The sequence below is a fragment of the Vombatus ursinus genome, unplaced genomic scaffold (genome assembly GCF_900497805.2).
Source record: "Vombatus ursinus unplaced genomic scaffold, bare-nosed wombat genome assembly UNPS02014932.1, whole genome shotgun sequence".
In the NCBI taxonomy this organism is placed as follows: domain Eukaryota; kingdom Metazoa; phylum Chordata; class Mammalia; order Diprotodontia; family Vombatidae; genus Vombatus; species Vombatus ursinus.
Genome location: NW_020954710.1, coordinates 11644028 through 11656912, shown reverse-complemented (window position 1 = coordinate 11656912; position 12885 = coordinate 11644028). Strand labels below are relative to the sequence as shown.

General features: G+C 44.5%; 1 long non-coding RNA gene across 2 annotated transcripts in view; it reads left to right on the top strand.

Annotated features, from left to right (window-relative positions):
* The window catches only part of LOC114029501, a 97057-nt gene that overhangs the window by 39662 nt on the left and 44510 nt on the right, over positions 1-12885 (top strand). Inside the window, exon 1 of one of the 2 annotated variants that reach the window (XR_003567496.1) lies at positions 7552-8079. The exons of the other annotated variant lie outside the window; for it this stretch is intronic. This is a non-coding gene — a long non-coding RNA (uncharacterized LOC114029501). Of the gene's footprint in view, positions 1-7551; positions 8080-12885 lie in introns of those variants that run through there. 2 annotated transcript variants of the gene reach the window in all.

The window sequence follows — 12885 nt, the reverse complement described above, 5'->3', positions numbered from 1 at the left end:
ACACACACACACACACACACACACACACACACACACACACACACACAAAAAACAGACGTTTCAGCAAAGAGGTAGCATGATAGAGCCAATTGAGTAAGGTGGCCTGGGTTCAGAGGTGGCCTCGGACACTTACCAGATGTGCCTTGCCTTGGGCAAGTCATTTAATCTTTCTTAGCCTCAGTATCATCTATAAAATGGGGCTAATAATTCCCATAACACCTACCCCACAGAATTCTTGTAAGGATCAAATGGACACTGTTTGCAAAGCATTTTGCAAACCCTAAGGTGCTAAATATATAAGTGGTAGTTTTGTAGTGCAGAGAGCTGCATCTGGAACTTGGGTTCAGATTCCCACCTGCCATTTACCACTGCTTGGATGACCTTGGGTAAGTCACCTATGTAAAAATAAAGTGACTAGATGATCAGGAAGCATAGGATGCCAATGGAAAGAACCCTGGTTCTAGAGTCAGATGGGACCAGATTTCCCATCCTGCCTCTGAAGTTTCCTCCTTGGACAACCTCAGTCAAGTCTCCTCAACTGTAAAATAAGGAGGGTCAAATGGTGATCCTCTGACCTTTAAGGCTCTTTTCTTTTCTAAGTGCGTGGTCCCTTGATCCTCCCCCTTCCATCGTATGTCTATCTTGGAGCCTCCTTTCATAGGGTTTGGCCTGTCCTATGACTGTCCAGCTCCATATGGGAGGCCTAGGCTCAAGGTCAGCAGCTTCTCTGTCAGAACTCACTGTGGCCCCCATGGTGAGCATCTGGCATTGGGTTGTTTTGACTCTGAGGCTGTGGCTCCAGGTGTGCTGATCTCAAGGGTACCCTGCCATCCTCTGGGAACAGCTTCAGAGCTGCTCCTGTCTTGTTCCTCAGAATCTCTTTTCTCTCCTGGTCACTGACCATGAATCCCATTGGAAGGTTGGTGTCACCTAGACATGCAGTGGGAAAGTAGGTTGCCCACTTTTAGAGGTCCATAAGCTGGGCCCAAGGAGTGGATCTTTGGGCTTAAGGCAGCAGACCTCCTGAACTTTGTTGCTGACATTGTCATTGGAATCAGTCAGTCTGTCAAATGACTGAGAGTTTGTTTTTTTGAGTTTCTCATGTCCCAGGCACTGTGCTAAGTGCTGGAGAGACAAAGAAAAGCAAACACAATCTCTGCCCTCAAGGAGCTCACATTCTAATGAAAGAGACAATGTGTAAATAACAAGACATGTAAAGACAGATACAGAGTAGCTATGAGAAGGGAAAGCAGTCATTGTGAGGGATTGAGGGTGGCCTCTTGCAGAAGATGGGATTTGAGCTGAGTTTTGAAAGAAACCAGGGAAATGAAGAGGCAGAGGTCAGGCATGGGGAACAGCCAGGGCAAAAGCATGTACATGGGAGATGGAGTGTCACATTTAAGGTACTACAAGTAGGATGTTGTAGCTGGATCATTGAGTACATGGAGGGGAACAGAGTGAGAAGACTAGAAAGGCAGGAAGAGCTTTAAGTTGCAAACGGAAGACCTTATGTTTGACCCTGGAGGTCATAGGGAGCCACTGGAGTTTGTTGACTAGGGCTCGGGTGAGGGTGATGTGGTCAGACCTGTGCTTCAGGAAAATCGCCTTGGCATCTGAGCAGAGGATCAGTTACAAGTGGGGAGAGATTTAAGGCAGAGAGGCCAGTTAGGAGGCTATTCCAGGAGTCCAGGTGAAAGCTGATCAGGACCAGAATTAAGGTAGAGGCTGTGTAAGTAGAAAGAAGGGAACATATGCAAGAGATACTGTGAAAATAGACATGGCAAATCTTGGCAACAGATTTGGAGACAGAGTGAATGAGGAGTCAAGAATGATGATGAGTTTTTGAGCCTGGGTCATGGGGAAGATGGTGGTGCCTTTGACAGTAGAAAAGTTGGGAAGAGGAGAGAATTGGGGGAAGGATAACAAGTGTTGTCTTGAGATGCCTACAAGACATCCAGACAGTTGGTGATATAATACTGGAGCTCAGGACAGAGGTTAGGACTAGGTATATAGATCTGAAAGTCATCGGCATAGATGTGATCATTGAACCAATAAGAGCTGATGAGACCACCAAGCAAAACAGTCTAAAGGAAAAATCAAAGAGGACCCAAGACAGAGCTTTGGGAGACACCCATGGTTAGTAGACATGACTTCGGTGAAGATCCAGCAAAGAAGGGATAAGTCAGACAGGTAGGAGGACCAGGAGAGAGCAGTGTCATGAAACTCTGGAGAGGTATACAATCTAGGAGGAGATCAGTTGTTTGAAAGGTGAAAGATGAAGATTGAAAAAAAGACCATTGGATTTGGCAATTAAGAGACCAATGGTAACTTTGGAAAGAGCAGTTTTATTTGAATGATGATATCAGAAGTCAGATTTCAAAGGGTTTAAAAGAGAGTGAGAGGACATAGAGATGTTACTTGTAGATGACTTTCTCAAGGAGTTTGGCCAAGAAGAGGAGTAGAGATATATAGAATGATAGCTAGTAGGGATGGTTGGATCAAGGGAGGATTTTGTCAAGATGAGAAAACCAGGATCATAATTGAGTTTGTAGGCAGCTAGGAAGGAATCACTAGATAGGAAGAGGTTGAAAATAAAGGAGAGAATGGAATGATATGGGCTGGGGTGGGAGGGGATCTGCCATAAAAGATGGGAGGGGATAACTTCTACATAAAGAGAAGTTAGCTTTAGCAAGGAAAAAGGATCACTTTTTTGTCCAAGATTGGACTGAAGGAGGATATTGTGGAGGAAGATAATATGAGATGAGTAATAATATGAGATGAATAACATGAGATGAGCCAGGGAGAAGGAGGAACTTTCAGCACATGTCCTTGATTTTTTTTTTTTGGTGAAGTTTAGGCAAGGTCCTAGTAGGCCAAGATGGGGAAAGAGATACTGTAGGAGGTTTCAAGAGAGAGAAGGTTTAGAACAACTGCTGTGGAGTGGAATAGCACATTGATTAGGGATGAATAGAATGTTTGTCTTCATGCAGTGAGGACCCAGTTGAGATTATGTAACGTAAATTTGTAGTGGGCCCAGTCAGCATGGTTTTCCTTCTATCCTCCATATCCATTCAGCAGACATGTAAAGAGCAATGAAGGAGATTGATGGGAGAAGTAAACCCGTCCTGGGTTTTGACAAAGAATGATCAGCAGAGGGACAGGGAAGCAATGGTAGAGGGTGAAGCATAATGTAAAGTTGAGTTGGTTTATTACAGATTGATGTAAGGTATTAGATTGTTGTTTTCCTAGTGATCTCAGTCTTACGCCTCCAGTTTTGACTCTGACTTCCTTTTTCAGATAGAGATAATGGGGTTTGTCACGGTCACAAGCACATTTGTGGAAATGAATGCATATAAAATGCCTAGATCCTCCAAAGGGCGTAGGGGTCCAGGTTGATAGGGATGGGAAGCATTGCTGATCTGTGAAATTCAACCAGTTTTCTGTGTATTCATCTCTCTAGTGAGGTCTAAGTCTAAGACCAATTTACTTCCACTATCATTCAAAGCAGAAGATTGTAGAGAGTATGCCTTCCTTCTGGCCACACCTGCTGTGTGTTTTTATAGACAAAGCAACCATTCTCATCTCAAGAGCTAGACTTTAGCAGCTGAGCAGGCTGCTTCCAGTCCAGCTCATTCCTCTGGGTTACTTTATCGATTGGCTTGATTATGGATGTCAAGACAGCTCAGCAGACCGGCAGGAGCCCTCCTGTCCGAGGGGTTAAGGGCAATTAAAAAATTCCCCAGGTACACTGATAGCTCCCCTGTAAGCCCCTGGGGTGCCTCTTGAGAGGAGCAGGTGCTGCAGACCAGTGGTTTAAGATTCCAGATCATTGTTGTGAAGGTCTACCTCGGAAACAGTCAGACACCTTGGGTCAGCGGGGCAGCAGCAGCATGTTCTAGGAGCATCGCTGTCCTCAGATATAAGGTGCTCGTCTTCTGTTCTCAGATTTGTCATTGATAGGCTGGATGGCATGGGGAGAAACATATGATCATAGCCCTGCTGCTGGAAGAAACCTCAGGGCTTCAGATTTTTCCTCTACCAAATGGAATTCAGATCTGTCCTTTCTCCTTCCTACCACCCAGGTGGCAACTAGGTAGGGCAATGAATAGAACACTGGGTCTGAAAGACCTGAGTTCATATCCTTCCTCAGGCACTTTATTAATCGTGTGACCCTGAACACGACCCTGAAGCTTTAGCTTCCCAATCCAGCTTTATCCAGAAAGATAAAGATAAAAACTAAAATAATGATAAAATAGCACTTCCTTTAAAAGGTTGTGAGGATCAAATGAAATGACAGATGGAAGGTGCTTCACAAACCTGAAAGTGCCATGTAAATGCTAGCTTATTATTATTATCTCTGGGCATGATACAATATAACTCTATGAAAGCTACCAAAAATAAAAATGTGTTATTAGGATGAGTAGGCTAGAAAATGCTGTGAGATCCCTAGAGAAAGGTACTGAGTAAATTGTCTTTATGATCATAATTATTTGGGTCTTATTTTTGGTTGATAATTACAATTATTAAAATCCTCGTTACAATTGACATTCACATACGGCCTTAAGGTCTACAAAGCATTTCCTATGCATTCTGATTTGATCCTTGCCATAGCCCATGAGGTGAATGCTGTAGGTTTAAAATACTGTTGAGGAATCCAAGGTTAAGTGAATTTGCCCATGGTCAGGCAGCCCTAAATTATCTATAGGGGGATTCCAATTAAGTCCAAAGCCCTCTCCTCTATACCACAGTGCATCAAAAAGGAGAAAGTAAGCTTGTGGGAACTCATCGTGGTAAACATTTGTTAGCTGTGGACCAGGAAGCTGGTGGCACAGCGGATAGAGCACTGAGCCTCAAGACCGGAGTTCAAATCTGGCCTCAGACTCCTATTAGCTGCGTGACTTTGGGAAAGTGACTTAACCTCTTTTTGCTTCAGTCTCCTCAACGGTAGAATGAGGATAATAATAGCACCTAGCTCCTAGGGTTATGGTAAGGATCAAATGAGATAATGTTTGTAAAAAGTGCTTAGCACAGGGACTGGCACATAGAAGGTACTACACAAGTGTTTATTCCCTTTCCCCACTATGTTAGATGCTAGAGATACAGATACTAAAACAAAATGGCCCTTGCTCCCAAAGAAATTATCTTCTTATGGGGGATACAACATGTACACAGACAAGTGAATACAAGGTAATTTGAGGAAAGAGAGAAATATAATAATGGGGTGGGAGGGGAGGGTCAAGGAAAAGTTTGTATAAAAGGGAACACCTGAACGGAGAACTCTGAAAGACACTACGGATTCTGATTGGCAGAGGGAAGAAGGGAGTCCATTCCAGGCAAGGAGATCAGCCCGTACAAAGACCTGGAGGTAGTAGATAGTATGCTGAGTTGGAGGTCCAGCTAATAGTCTGGTTTGGCAGCCATCGTTGTTTGTCCTTCATTCTCAAAGAGGACCAGTGACATCAGGAGGGTGATACCTTGACCTGCAAGTGAATTGGATTTAAGTGAGGCAGGGCTGTGCAAAGTCACCAGCTTCACTCTCTCCTCCTGCCCAGCGGCAAAACCTAAGTCAAGATGACTGGTGATGGCCCTTTGGTGGACATAGAGAGTGTGTGGAAGCGGGAAATCTAAACAATGTCTAGAAAAGGCAGTTGGAGTAAGACTGTGAATACCTTTAAATATTATACAGATAAATATGTACTTTATCCTAGAGATAATAGGGAATCACCATGTGTATGTGAAGAAAGAAGGGAAGTGGTCAGACCTGTGGTTTTCACACCCCAGGTAGAAAAGAAACTCATACATGGTATCCTGGTAGCAAATTCTAACTTCTAATATAAGACCATAAAGCTGTTTGTTAAGTTTTTTTTCTCTAATTCAACTTAAAACAACTTGAAACCTATAACTTAAAACATTAGGTAATATAGAATGCCATTTAAACTTGAGTCTGGGCTTCCCTTCAGAAATCCAGAGTACCCAGGTCTATGTAGTTGTCAGCAAATTCATTAGTTTGGGAATCCACTTTTATCATCATAGGATTTAGAGCTAGAAAGGACCTAAAAGGTAGTCAATCAATGATCCATCTGTGCACAAGTGCGCGTGCACACACACACCATTTACAAATTAGGGAACTGAGGCCCAGACCAGAGAAGTGATTTCCCCAGGATCCTAGAGATCAAGAAAAACTGGACCAGCCTGAAGATGATTGACCCAAACATTTCACTCACTGAACTCACCACCATCACCTCTTTTTTTTTTAATTTTTTTTTCATGAGGCAGTCAGGGTTAAGTGACATGCCCAAGGTCACACAGCTAGTAGGTGTCAAGCATCTGAGGGCAGGTTTGAACTTAGGTCCTGCTGACTTTAAAACTGGAGCTTTATCCACTGCACCACCTAGTTGCCCTCACTACCACCTCTTAAAGAAGAATGGAGTGCCTGTTGGGGAGATAAGATGACGACTAGGGGGAGAGAGCCAAAGACCAGACTGGAGAGGTATGGCAAATGTACCCTTTCCCCCTGTAGAAGTGCCAGTCAGAAGTGCCTGCCCCCAGGCCATGGACCAGCTCCATAAGTCATCATTGGCTCCTCCAGAGAGGCATCTGTGGGAGAATCACCCAGCCAATAAGCATTTCTTAGATACCTAATTTGTTCTAGGAACACAAAGATAAGAATGAAATATTTCTTGCCTTCAGGGAGCTTTCATTTTAATGGGGAGGAGTAGCAGGTACACATACAAATAGATGCCAATTGGGTTTGGGGGGAGGGGGGAATGAACCCTGTGATTTCAATGGTAAAGGGAACTCCCTCTAACAATGCACATTGGTACTTTCTCTATAATTTAGAACCAGGGTTCTTAACCCAAGAAGATTGTAAACTTGATTTTTGTTTGGAGAGTGTCTTTTTTTTTTTACATTTTGATAACTGTATTTCGATATAATTGTTAACTTTGTAATCCTCTGTATTTTATGCATTGGTCTGAGAAAGCAGCCCATAAGTTTCACCAGACTTCCAAAGGGTTAAGAACCTTTGTCTTAGCTGCCTGGGACACTGAGAGGTTAAATGATTTGCCCAGAGACATACAGCTAGTATGAGTCTGAGACAGGTCTTCCAAACTCCAGGGCTTGCTCTCGTGCCTCACTACCCCTCTTGTATAACACATGCAAGATAAATACAAGATAATATCTGTGTTTGGCCTCGCTGGCCACATGTGGTCCGTGGGTCTCACCACACCATGGTCTGGATTCATTATTGGGTCTATTTTGTGGGGGAAATGTGGGGGCAATAGAAGGGGGCCCCCAAGAAACTATGGCTGCAGAGTCCTTGCCTTGGTGCAGGGTCAGTGGCAAGCAGCTCTTGGGAAAGCATCTGGATAAGGTGGGTTAACTCTTTCTGTGAGAACCCCTGGAAGCTAAAATGAAAAGCCTGCGGTCAGCTGCTGGGCGCCCGGTGTAGCAGGGTGAGAGTGGCCACGGAAACGGGCCCCTGCTCCCTCTGCAGGACTTACACAGTTAAAACCTATTTTGCTCTGCAGCAACAGGGAAGCTGGCGTGCTGTGGGCTAATCCCAGCCTCCTTGAAGCAGTCCGGCTTCTGTGTTCAAATGCAGACCCCACAGCACTTGGCAGCCCGCTTACTGTATGTCGGCTGGCGACCTCGGACTTGCTGAGTCAGTACTGGACAGCGGCGGCAGCAGCAGCAGAGGCGGGCAGCCGGATTTGCTGCAGTACTAATTACAAGGGCTTCCTTAGGTTGCCCCCCTTCCTCAGCTCAGTTAAGTGATTCCCAGCCTGGTGGTGAGAGGAGGCTGATCAGCTTTTTCTCAACCCCCTCCCTTCTGTTTCGACACAGCCCAAGAAGGGAATGGGGTAGGAAACAAGAAAACCCGAGCCTCAGACTACTGTGTGGCTGATCACTGCTCACCATCACCGCTGAAGGGAGAGGGGACAGCTCCGCTCTCTGTTTTCCCTCCGGACCTCCATTCCATCAGCTTGGGGGTTGGTCCCTTTGCCCACTGCATAATCTCTGGTCAAAGTTAGACGAGGGGAGAAAGAGATCTGCTTCCTCTGAGGATCCAGGGACAAGGTAGGTGGGTGCTGGGCTGTCTGGGGGACCTGTCCACCTCAGTGCTTGGTCCAGGGCTCCTGCTGCAGGCAGCCTGGCTCCCGCTGAGTAGATGCAGTGCGGTGGGGTGGAGGGTGGGGAGGGGGGACCGGTGTGAGAGAGGCGTCTGCATGCATGTGTGCGTTTTCCTCGGAAGTGTGCTGAGCTTGTCTACCTAAGGTCCCAGGGAGCAGCCGATGTGAGGAGGAGCAGCGTGATTTGGGCGCTAAGGTGGCTGGTTCTCCCTAACAAGAAGGAGGCCAAAAAAAAAATCTTCACTGAATGTAGATAAAGCCCTTTGACAACTTGCGGTGGTTAATCGTTAATGAAAGGTCTGAAGGGAGTTTGGTTTTGTTGTTGTTTTTATTTCTGGGTGATGGAGGGGGTGTCTTTTTGTTTTTATTTCCTACATGTTACAGAAATAAATTGACAGTTCGTGTGCATGGCCAGGGTTTCAGTTTCACAAAGGAAACGCCTAAGCACAAAAAAGTGTAAAAAGTCTCATTCCACAGTGCAGTGTTTGTGTGCAGCTGGTAAATCCCCAGGCGTTTCCATGACACTGGGCTGGCTTCACCCAAGTGGAGGCACCGATGTCAAGAGAGATTCTTTTTTTTTTTCCTTGCTCTCCCTCCCTCCCCTCTTTCTCTCTATATTTCTCCTTCTTTTCCTCCCTTCTTTCCTTTCTCTTTCCCATCTCTCTTCCATTCTCTTTATCTTTTCTTCCTCTCCTTCCACCCTTCCCACTTCTTTCTACCTATCTCCCTCACCCCTCTTCTTTTCCTTTCCTTCTCTCTTTCTCCTCTGTCCCTCTCCCTCTTTCTTTTTCTCCATCTATTTTCCTCTTTCCTCTCACTTCATTTTTCTTTTCTTCTTTCATTCTTTCTGCCATCCCCTTCCCTTTCTCTCTTTCTTCCCATCTCTGTCTTTGTCTCTTTCTTTCTCTCTTATCCCATCTTTCCTCTTTCTCTATCTCCTCTTCCCTCTCCCTCTTTCTTTGTCCCCACTTCTTTTCATTCTTCACTCTCTTCCCCATCCTTTTTCTTCTTTCTTCCTCCCCATCTCTGTCTTTCTCTCTCTTTCTCTTACTCCATCTTTTCTTTCTCTGTCTCCCCGTTCCCTCTAAATCTCTCTCTTCCTTTCTTTCTCTCCCTCCTTTTCTCTCTCTTCTCTCTCCCTCATTCTCTTTCTCTCCCAGTTTCTTCCTGTCTTCCAAATGAAGCTGGCAAAACTTCAAGAAAGTAGCCTAATGCTGCATCAGGGACTAACTTAAGAATTCAATGAAACAAGTTGGCTGGGGGGAAAGAAGAGTAGAGCGTAGTTATTTGAAGAACCTATAAAGTCTTTTCAGAGAAAGTGTGTTGTGTATGAATGTATGCACAGTGCAAGCCACTAGTAAAGACTCAGTAATCCATTGACTACCAACAGACATTTTGCTGTTATATTTTTAAAATAATCATAAACTCTGATCTCCCTCTCCCAAGCATCCCATCATTTCTTGGGTCTTTGGGGTATGTTAAGTAAGGGCAGCTGTCCTTCAGATATGGATGCCTGCTTTCCTGAAGGCAGTGGAGCATATAGAGGTCTTAAGCTCTCCTTGAGAGGACAGTCCTTGCAAACGTGCTTTCTGCATACAGGGTGTATGGAGCCTGTACTTGGGTAGGTCAAAGGTGGAGTTGGCTCGCTCATCTAGGACTCTTTAACTCAGAGTATCTACCAGCATGGAGGACTGGCAAACCCGCTAGCATCCCAAAGGAATTTTTCACCAGAAAAAGCATTCCAATGGGTCATTGGGAAGTCATCTCTTCACACTAAGGGTGATTTTCACATATCTCAAACACTGGAAAATCAACTTTCTTCCCTGCTTTTGTTTGTGTAATACATGTGTTGGTTCATCATCTCATGACTACTAGAGAAAAGTTTTTTGTCTTGCCCAGAGGTCTCTTCCATGACCCCCTCACTGACATTATAAGTTCTTTTCATGGACTTTTCCTCAGACTAGTTCTGGAAGTCAAATGAACTAGCCACCCTTCTGTTATCCAAGAGCCTTCCTAGTCAAGGATCAAATTGAGGATTTTACTGTGAATTTAATCCCCATTTCTTCATTTCCCGGATTCTCACCTTTTTCCCCCTTTGACCATCACAGATGCAGAAGGTTTGTTTTTTCTGGTCAGCGGGGGTGTTAAGATCATTCTCCTTCAGAAACCATGGGTATTTGGGAGGAATTGAAATGTCCAACGGGGAAAGAAGCAAGCTAAGCTGACATACCTAATCTAGGCTCCTGATTGCTTAGGAGGCATGGATGCCAGTGTTGAGGGTGGGTCTCTGTGTTCAAAGGAGTAGGGAGTTCTGAAAAAGTAGGTTGATGATTTTTTTTTGGTTTATTTCTTTGCAGTACCCTGGGGGTTTACTCCTGTGTCCCTGGGTGTTCCTTTAGATCAGGCTTTCTTAACTTTTTGGTGTCATGGCCCCCTTGGGCAATCTGGTGAAGCCTATGAACTTTCTCAGAATAATGTTTTTAAATGCATAAAATAAAATACAGAAGGATTACAAAGGAAACTGATTATATTGAGATACAGTTATCCAAATATATATTTTTAAAATCAACTTCAGAGACCTCCCTACCTTCTCCCCCTTCCCCAGTTAAGAATCTTTGCTCTAGATAACATCTGGCAAACTTTAGAAAAGATTCTACATGAGATCTTCAGAGGATCTCGCTCCCTTTCCCCACCCCTTTAACGCTTGTCTTGGTCTCTTTGTCATGACTCAGGGATCCATGGTATACCTTCAAAAAACAGGATGCAAAATGACCCCTCCCTCCCCTTTTTTGTATGGAAAGGGAATATTGCACAATAACCGGGAGTCCAGTTTTTTGCCTTGGTTGGCTATTATACTGCCTGTGAGTGATGTAACCGACATACCTTCTAGAATTTCCAGAGAGATTCAGAAAATCCTGCAGACACTAACCCTCAGGGCAGGCGTGGGTCCTGTCCATGTCTTCTCATTTTCCTCTTCACGTCCCCACTGTCACAAAGTCTTCAACTGGAAAAGTGATCTTGGTATCTCTCGCCTCCTCTTTTGCTTTCTCCCTGCAGTGTATGTTCCATGGAGGCAGGTGCCTGCAAAGACTGCATTAGAGATTTTCCAGGAACTGGCTCTCAGCCTCTTCTCCTAGCTCCTCACTTTTTTTCCCTTTAGCTATACATTCCACAGGCCGAAATTGCCCTCCCTATTTGGGAAGGGCTGTTCTCATTTTCTAGCTCTCCTCAGGGGCTGCTTCCTATACAAGCTTTCCTTCCTTCTCCAATTACTAGTATCTTCCCCCTTCCAAATTACTTTGGACACAATTTGAATTTTACTTAACCTATATACATGATAAAATGTAATCTCCTAGAGGGCGGGAACTATTTTGGTTTTGGTTCATATACTTGGTGTCTAAAACATAGGCATCACTTAAATATTTTGTGAATGAATGAATGAATGAATGAAGCCACAGAAAGGCCTAGCTGCTATCCTAAAGAGAGCTTGACTGGTGTTCAGAGATTCAGACTCCCAAAGAAAGTATAAAGAACAGGGCTACCCATCTAATGCCCATTCTTCTCCTTCTCCAACAGTGTACCAGTGAGTGATAGCAAAGATAGAATCATCCACACCGCCCCCGCTGCCCCTAAAAGATAGGCCTTTCTGTCTGTCTGAACCTTAACCCTCCTGTATATATTGTCCTTCCCAGTTATGAAGGATGAAATGCTTTTTCATCTATTCATCGAGTAGCTGGGGTGAACTTTAATAAAGGACCCCATGAAAGGTCTTAGTGGAAGGTGAGAAAACATCGTGCCACTTACATCGTAGCTAGTGTGACCGTGCACAAGGTCAGTCCAATTCTATGTTTGTTTCTACAGTGTGATGCTGTCAAAGCAGGCTAGGTTTCCACAGAAGAGGGAAGACGAGGTGACAGAAATAACCTGAGTGATGGATAAATCTGTAGGTATCACCACTAAGCCCCAAAGGAATTTTCTACCAGCTCTTGTGCACATTCTGTAAGATGGACAAAAGCCTGCTAGAGCCTGGAGTCAGGTAAAGCTTCTATTCAGAAGCAGCCTCTGCCCTTGGCTAGCTTTGAGACTATGGGCAAGTCCCTTTACCCCTCCAAGCCTCCATTTCCATAAAACTGAGATAATAATAGCTGTAATACTTACCTCATTCATTCACCTAATAAACCTACATTAATCACCAGCTGTGTGCTACAGCATCTACAAGGTGCTCAGGATATGAGACAGAAATGAAATCATTCCTGCCCTGTAAAGTTCATTCTGCTGGGTGGGGAAAACCTCACTAGGTTGTTGTAAGGCTAACAGGATAATATGCAGAAAGCTCTTTGCAAACCATAAAAGCATACTATAAGCATAAGCTATCATTTCTGATACATTTTCTTTCTACAAATATATTCCAAGGGGGTCTGTTCACCCTAGCAGGTATATTTGTGAAGGGTAGCTTCCTTTGGGTAAAAAAAAACATAAGCCCCCAGTGTTCAGGAGCCATGTGGGTCAGCCTGCCCTTCTGGCAGAGCTGCCTGCTGCCCGGCTGGTCCTCACCTGTGCCACCGCCAGCCCCAGGATCAGGACAGTAGGGAACCTGGGCTATATTATAGGCTGCTGCACACTGCTCTAATTATAATTATTAGCATCATTATCATTATTATTATTAGCCTTACGCCGTCTTTTGTTTTGGTAGCAGTAAGTTGTAACCAAGGAGGTTCTCTGTGTACATAACTATCTCTCTCCCTTAAATCCA